We start from the raw sequence: 7,520 nt of genomic DNA on the forward strand, positions 1-7,520 counted from the left end.
AAAGAAGACAATTACTTTCCAAAATTTTTTCAAGTTAAAAAAAACTTTCTAAGATATATAAATTTAGAGAATTACAAAAATGAGCTAATGCATGTTGGGCTTAATAGCTAGGTGATGGGTTGATAGGTGCAGCAAACCACCGTGGCACACCTTTACCTATGCAACAAACCTGCACGTCCTGCACATGTACCCTGGAACTTAAAAAATTTAAAACAAAACTAACATAAATAAATATAAATGTTGAAAGATAGATCTTATCTTACATGAAATCTGTAGACATAGAGAAAGATCTACCATTATAATGGGTTATTACCTGGATTGTAAAGCAACCCAATGCATTTTTAAAATATGAATTCAAGTGGCATTTAGTGAGCTTCTCCTTTTTATAAGGCCCAGAGGGAGGCATTATGGTGTATGCAAAGATTAGTAATACCTTGCTCGTGTCTCTATTATAGAGTTCGTTGTACTGTTGCAAATACGTTTTGTGTTCTTATTAGACAGTGGCTGTGATGGGGGAATCAGACCATAACTGATACTTCTTTGTTTCTGTGGTTCCTGGCCAGTTGCATGATGAATGGCATGTATTTTATTTTTATCTGCCCACAATCTTGTTATTGTTGTCAATATTAGGAGAGACATATCAGAAGTCAAACAGAGCAAACACAGAAGTCTCTCTCTGAGTTATAGAGAGCTTTAAATTAAATGTTCTATGACGGGATAAACAAATAACTCCAGGATATATTCCAACTTTGCTGGTCCTGTTTCACTAGTGTTGAATAGATAAGCAAAAACGTTCTTATTATGAACTACATTTTATGTAACACTTGGACATAGTAAGACTAAAAGCATCAGTCTTTCAACTTATATTAATGGGCCTCATTAATTTTGTACATCATTCAGAAAAGATGTATTTCCAAACTGCATGGGAAAAGTGCTGGTGTGCACAAGCAATAGCATGAACCTGACCCTTCTCCCCCACAATATGATACAAAACAAACAACGACCATAGGAGAAAATGTAAGTTTGTATATAAACACACATACACACACACACACACACACACACACACACACACACACACACAAATTGTTTTTACTAAGATGATAGGAAATATGTAGGATTCATGGCTAAATTGTGTTTGTGTATAAACACACACAGCCACACACAACATTTTTCGTTTCTCAAAGAGGAAAGTGATCATGCTGTCAAGATATTATTTTTGCACTGTTTGTTTTCACTGACAGTGAAAGTTTTCACTGACTAAGATTTTGCTTAAAGACACCTCAATTAACTTGGAAATCTGTGAACATGGTGACCATGTTGGTTAAGATGCTCTTTCAAGAAACAGAAAAATGGGGCATAAACATACTGGCTTATGTACCTTTCAATTGTTGGGTTATTCAGGGATTTAAGCACAGTTTGATTCATGGTCCAAATGGTAGCAACAAGTCTCAAGCAAGGTCCAACCTTGGGTTGCCTTTCTTTCCATAGTCTTCACTTTTCAGCCACATAGTTGCTAGAAGGAAGCAAAACCCTTACATACTCAGGGGTTCAAGCCCATGTGACTTGAACATGTTTGACTTTTTTCCAGAAAGCCCAGCATTTATGGATCCCATTGGTTTTATTTGGACATCAACTCATTCCTTACCTTTAAGAAAAAGAACGTTTCTGGCCTAGCTACGTAGAAAGCTGAGATAGGAGGATTGCTTGAGCCTAGAGATACAGGCTGCAGTAAGCCATGATCGTGCCACTGCACTCAAGCCTCAGTGACATAGTGAGAACCTGTCTCAAAAAAAAAAAAAAAAAGAAAAGAAAAGAAATAGAAGAAAATTTCTGATTGGTCATATTGTGGTTTCTTCTCTAGGATTCTGTTGTCTGATTTGAGCCCAAGTTCCCCTGATTATTATAACTGTATTGTCTTGAGCAAGCTACTTAATCTTTTTGGCTTCCAGTTTGTGTATACAAAGGGTGAATAGTAATATATAACTCATATTTTTAAATAACATCTGTGTGCCTGACTTAGAGAAGTTGCTAGCACACCCTATGTAGGGATGTCTTCAATAAATTTCCACCATCATTATTATCACTGGTGAGGTCTAACTCATACAAATTCCACGAATTAAGAGTAGAGGATGAATAGACATCCAAAGGATTCGCCTTTAAAAAGGAGAATAATAGGCCACACCAAAACATGTATGTACAGCAGTAAATAGAGCCTTATGTGGTTATACTTTATAAAAATGTGTATTACAGCTCCTTTTTTCAAAATGAAGCCATAAATAATAAAATAAAAGTATAGAAAAATGTACACAAAACAAAGAGATTTATGGTCATTCTACTTTGCTACTTCTAGTTGCTATTGGGGCAAAGTATCTTTTACCATCGCACTATGTGGAAATAACTGTATATTATATTGGGCAACTTTTTTTTGTCAGGAAAATAGTTGCAAGTTGTTAATGGACTTTCTTCATCCAACAGGAAGACTCTAAAGGTAATATTAGTTCTTGGGAGCTTGTCATTGGTATATCATGATGGACAAATCTCAAAAATTAAGTCAGTTGAATCCCATAAAATATTTGCTTGACTGAATCCAAAACTTTTCATGATCAAGTATCAATTTATTTCACAGGAATTTATTAAAATAATGATGGGCAGTATTTATGAAGAAAGCATTTGACTATACTGGGGTAACCTAGTGACAATACTACTTTCACTAGGGAAAATAATTCGATGGCAAAAGGGCTCTCTGTTATGCTACTCACCACTCTCTAAACACAAAGATGATTCAAAATTTACTTTGGTCACAGAGTATTTGACATAAGTGTCTTGAGGATTGTGGCATTTCCACGGTGGTGCCTGGACATTCTGTACTGTTGGGAAAAGTAATAGTGTTGAAATACCCTTGTTTTCTACTTCCATAGATCCTGTACTTTCTCAGTTACAGTTGTTATCACATGGTGTACATTGTCTGTTTAATTCTTGTCTGAACTATCATATTTGAAGCTATGAAATGTAAGATAAATGTGCATCTTCCACTACTTTGATCAGTGGTAACTAACGTGATTGACTGAAGAAACCAAGTATTCAAGATTAAATGTAAATAAATTATTGGGTAAATGGACATATTAATTTAAATCTTGAGATATTTAAATTTGTGTAGACCTGATGCTGGAGAAAATCTTTTAGGGCACCCAGTTCAGTTAGTCTCCAAAGAAGAAATGGTATCTTTCTCATTTCCTTTAGTCAACGAACCACACTACTTAGTCACAGCCAGCCAATTAAACTACTGTGGGACAGTTCTTACTATTTCATCCTTCTCTTTCTTCTTTTTCTTTTAGAGTGATCCAAATTCTTCCTCCTTTTAAATGTACTGTCCTTGGGAGCAGGATAAATAATCCCCAATGTCTCTTTCCTGTTAAATTCTGTTAAATTTCAGATATTTGTAATGGTGACATGGATACTTTATATTTGTTTATTTATTTTTATTTTTATTTTGTTTGAGGCAAAGTCTCACTATGTCAACCAGGCTGGAGTGCAGTGGTATAATTTCAGCTCACTGCAACATCTACCTCCTGGGCCTCCTGGATTCAAGTGATCCTCCTGCCTCAGCCTCCCAAGCAGCTAGGATTACAGGTGCATGCCACCATGCCTGGCTAGTTTCTGTATTTTTAGTAGAGACGGCTTTTCACCGTGTTGGCCAGAATGGTCTTAAACTCCTGACCTCAAGCGATCCACCTGTCTCGGCCTCCCAAAGTACTGGGATTACAGGTGTAAGCCACCATGCCCGGCCAAGACTTTATCTTCATACAATGAACAGCTCAAATTTCTTCAAGTTTAATACCGTTGAAATTGTCTCAAGGTCAATTGTTATAATCATTCAATGAAATTTTATTGGGTATCTATAAAACATCTCAAAATCAAGCCAAGTAATCATCCTGCTTATCCTCCTCTATTTTTATTCTAATTAAAGTAAGAAGTTAAAACTATTAAATTTTACTACATAATTTATTGTCTTGAGGTAAGTAGCAAAACAGAACTCTACTAGGGGATAAAATGTCATACGGAGGCCAGGCACAGTGGCTCACACCTGTAATACCAGCACTTTGGAAGGCTGAGGCAGTTGGATCACCAGGTCAGGAGTTCAAGACCAGCCTGGCCAAGATGGTGAAACCCCGTCTCTACTAAAAACTACAAAAATTAGCCGGGCTTGGTGGAGGACACCTGTAATCCCAGCTACTCAGGAGGCTGAGGCAGGAGACTCGCTTGATCCCGGGCAGCAGAGGTTGCAGTGAGCCGAGATCATGCCAGTGCACTCCAGCCTGGGCAATAGAGTGAGACGCTGTCTCAAAATAAAAAAAATTAAAAAATTTTCAACAGTCATATTTTTAGTGAGAAAACTACTTATAGTATTATAATCCTAAAATAGATAGTTATTGAATATTAAGTTTTTCTTATTCCTGTGGAGAAGCTGTGTATTTCTATGGTGGAGAATAATGTTTGGTTATTATTTAAACCATTACACACACACACACACACACACACACACACACAGAGTGGTTCTAATGATTTGAATATGATGAGACTATTTTAGAGAATGACCAGATAGATTCAAGCAGCTTACCTGGAAGTACAATCTTTTTTCATCTCTCTCTAGCCCTTTTGGTACACTTGTTTTGACCATAATTTCATTCTGAGCAATGAAGGTTTAGCTTTTCCTTTCAAAGGACATTAAAAGAAGTGTTTCAACTTAAATTCCCCAAGAATTATCTAGGTCACATTCACAGCCTTTAACTGGCGTGGTGAAAAACCTTCCTTTTTCCCCTAGATGGCAAAGGCTATGAAAGTGTGTAGGAAGACGGATAGGGAATTATGGCTTCTCAGTCTTATTCTCACATTTTCTTCAGTCCCAGGGGTGATTTTTCAGCTTTTCAGATTCACAAACTTAATTTCACTGGTTTACAATGTGAGAAGTCTCTAGCTTGGGTGAATTGATTCATGCTATTTTAACACACAAGAGACTGCTACAGAAACCACAATGTTAAGACATTAATTTATATTTTTAGAAGTACATAAGGAAGGAAGCATTAGTGCCTGCTCATCAAAAACATCTGCCCTCAGGAGATAAAAATCATAGATATCTATAGTTATATTGTTCCTCAAGCAAACACTGAACATGGTTATTTAACTTGGAGTCCATTGCTGACGCATATTGATTTTTACAGGAGACTCTAAATTCAGTGGCATCACCAATTTGTACGGAGCCACAACTCAAAACTCCGCATTGAATAATTTGACAATTGCCCAGTTAAATAGAAACTCAATGAGAATATCAGACCCTGGTTTATGGAGTACCTCATCTTACTCAATATTAATGGCAGTGGTGGCCATCTGTGAAGACACCAGCTGCTGCAGGGAAGGCACAGCCAGGTATATGCCCTCCATGGAGCCGGTGAGAGCCTGGAACAGGAGGGAGCCCCGTTCCCTTCCGAGTTGGCAGGGTGGAAGACCCACCCTCCCGGGCACAGCTGCAGGCGCCCAGTCGCGGCTGTGGACCCAGCATTCCTGTGCTCTCAGAGGCCCAGGAAGCCCCCTGCCCCAGCAAGCTTAGAAGTGCCTGCTCCCTCTGCTTGACCTCTCTCTGCTCCCAGTGCCTGCTCTGTTTCAGAGCAAAGTTTAGGCTGAGACTCCAGTGTTGCAACCTGCCCAGGTGTGCACATGCTTGGGGAGGTGCTGACATGGCACCCTCCTGCCTCTGCACTCTCCAGATTTTGGGTGCCAACAAGCATGGGTGGGAGTCTTCGGTGAGGCTGAGGGTGGCTTGGCGCAGGCCTGCAGGCGTCCCTTGGATCATACAGCTTGGACGCTGTGGACAACATGATTGATGGTGGCAGGAGGCAGACAGGCTCCTGGGCAGAAAGGGGTGGGTACATGGTGAGGCCCCAACTTCAAGCCAGGGACAGCCTGAAGCCTGGCGGCTGGGCTGTCAGTTGGGGTGGAGTCCATGTCCTGGAGTGAGAATTTATGGGTGCTTTTCCTAGGCCCGCCCATGGCCACCCATGGACCAATCAACAGGCACTTCCTCTCTTCTGAAGCCCATAAAACTCCGGACTCAACTGGACTCACAGACATCTGGAATACTAGCTGAGTAAAGGAGCTACCCACTGTGGGTCTCCTCTTTGCTCACAGCTGGACACTTGATAGAATGACCTGCCTGAACTAGGGACCTGCAGAATGATGGGACTGAAGACGCTGTAACACAAACAGGGCTGAAACACGCACTCTCCTCCTCGCCTCCCCGCCCACCCCCAACATTGCAGGTGATGAGAAGTAGAGAAGAGCTGTGGCCTTTCAGGGAGCATAGTCCCAGGGGCTTCCTGAACCAGGGCTGTGAAACCCTCTTCAGGGCTCTGCAGTTCCTGGTATCTCCAAGCTTCTGAGTGCCACCTCATTCCCCTCGTCCAGATGCAGGTACCACCAGCAGAAGCTGCATGTAGTACATGTGGTCCAACCATAGCCTCCCCTGGAGCTGGCACCTGTGCTAGTGCCTGGAGCTGCCCAGCCGCCACAGCAGCCAGTGTACCTGGCTGTGTGCTGTGGCCGAACCCCACGCTCACTCACCCACACACCCCTCGCCACTCTGCCTGCACCTGACTAGCCCTTGGCAGGTGTGGGATCTGGGCTGGTAGCACGAGCCAAGCACAGCCTGCTGGACCAAGTGGGTGGAACAAGCTCAGTGGGCACAAGCAATACTCAGGCAGAAGGCACTGCCAGCCACAAAGGTTTCCAGCTGGCAAAGCGACACCCCAAGGATCCCATGACAATATCACTGTGCCCTGACTCCTCAGCATTATCTCTGTCCAACTTATTAGATAAATCTAACTAGAATACATTAAAAACTGTGCATTTATTCTGCAATTTAGTGAGGGCTAGAAATGATATTGTGATCATAGGTTTTATAGCCTGGTTGAAGCCATAGGTACCTGACGAAGCTTTGGTCTTTGACTTCCTCTTGGTTAACTACAATGGCTTAAAAAAAGAATGAAACTATGCCCTTTGCTGCAACATGAATGCAGCTGGAGGCCATTATCCTAAGCAAACTTAATGCAGATACAGTAAGTGAAACTCTGGGTGTTCTCACTTATAAGTGGGAACATACATTGGGTATACATGGAGATAAAGATGGGAATAATAGGCACTGGGAACTACAAAAGAAGGGAGGAAAGGAGGTGGGCAAGAGTTGAAAAACTACTCATGGGATACTATGCTTACTATCTGGGCAACATGTTTAATTGTACCCAAAACCTCCACATCATGCAATATACCATTGTCACAAACCTGCACATTTACCTCCTGAATTGAAAATAAAAGTTGAGGCTGGGCACGGTGGCTCACGCCTGTAATACCAGCACTTGGGGAGGCCGAGGCTGGTAGATCATGAGGTCAGGAGATTGAGACCATCCTGGCCAACATGGTGAAACCCCATTTCTACTAAAATTACAAAAATTAGCCAGGCGGGGTGG

This window comes from Rhinopithecus bieti, unplaced genomic scaffold, assembly GCF_001698545.2.
Source record: "Rhinopithecus bieti isolate Rb0 unplaced genomic scaffold, ASM169854v2 scaffold_18285, whole genome shotgun sequence".
In the NCBI taxonomy this organism is placed as follows: domain Eukaryota; kingdom Metazoa; phylum Chordata; class Mammalia; order Primates; family Cercopithecidae; genus Rhinopithecus; species Rhinopithecus bieti.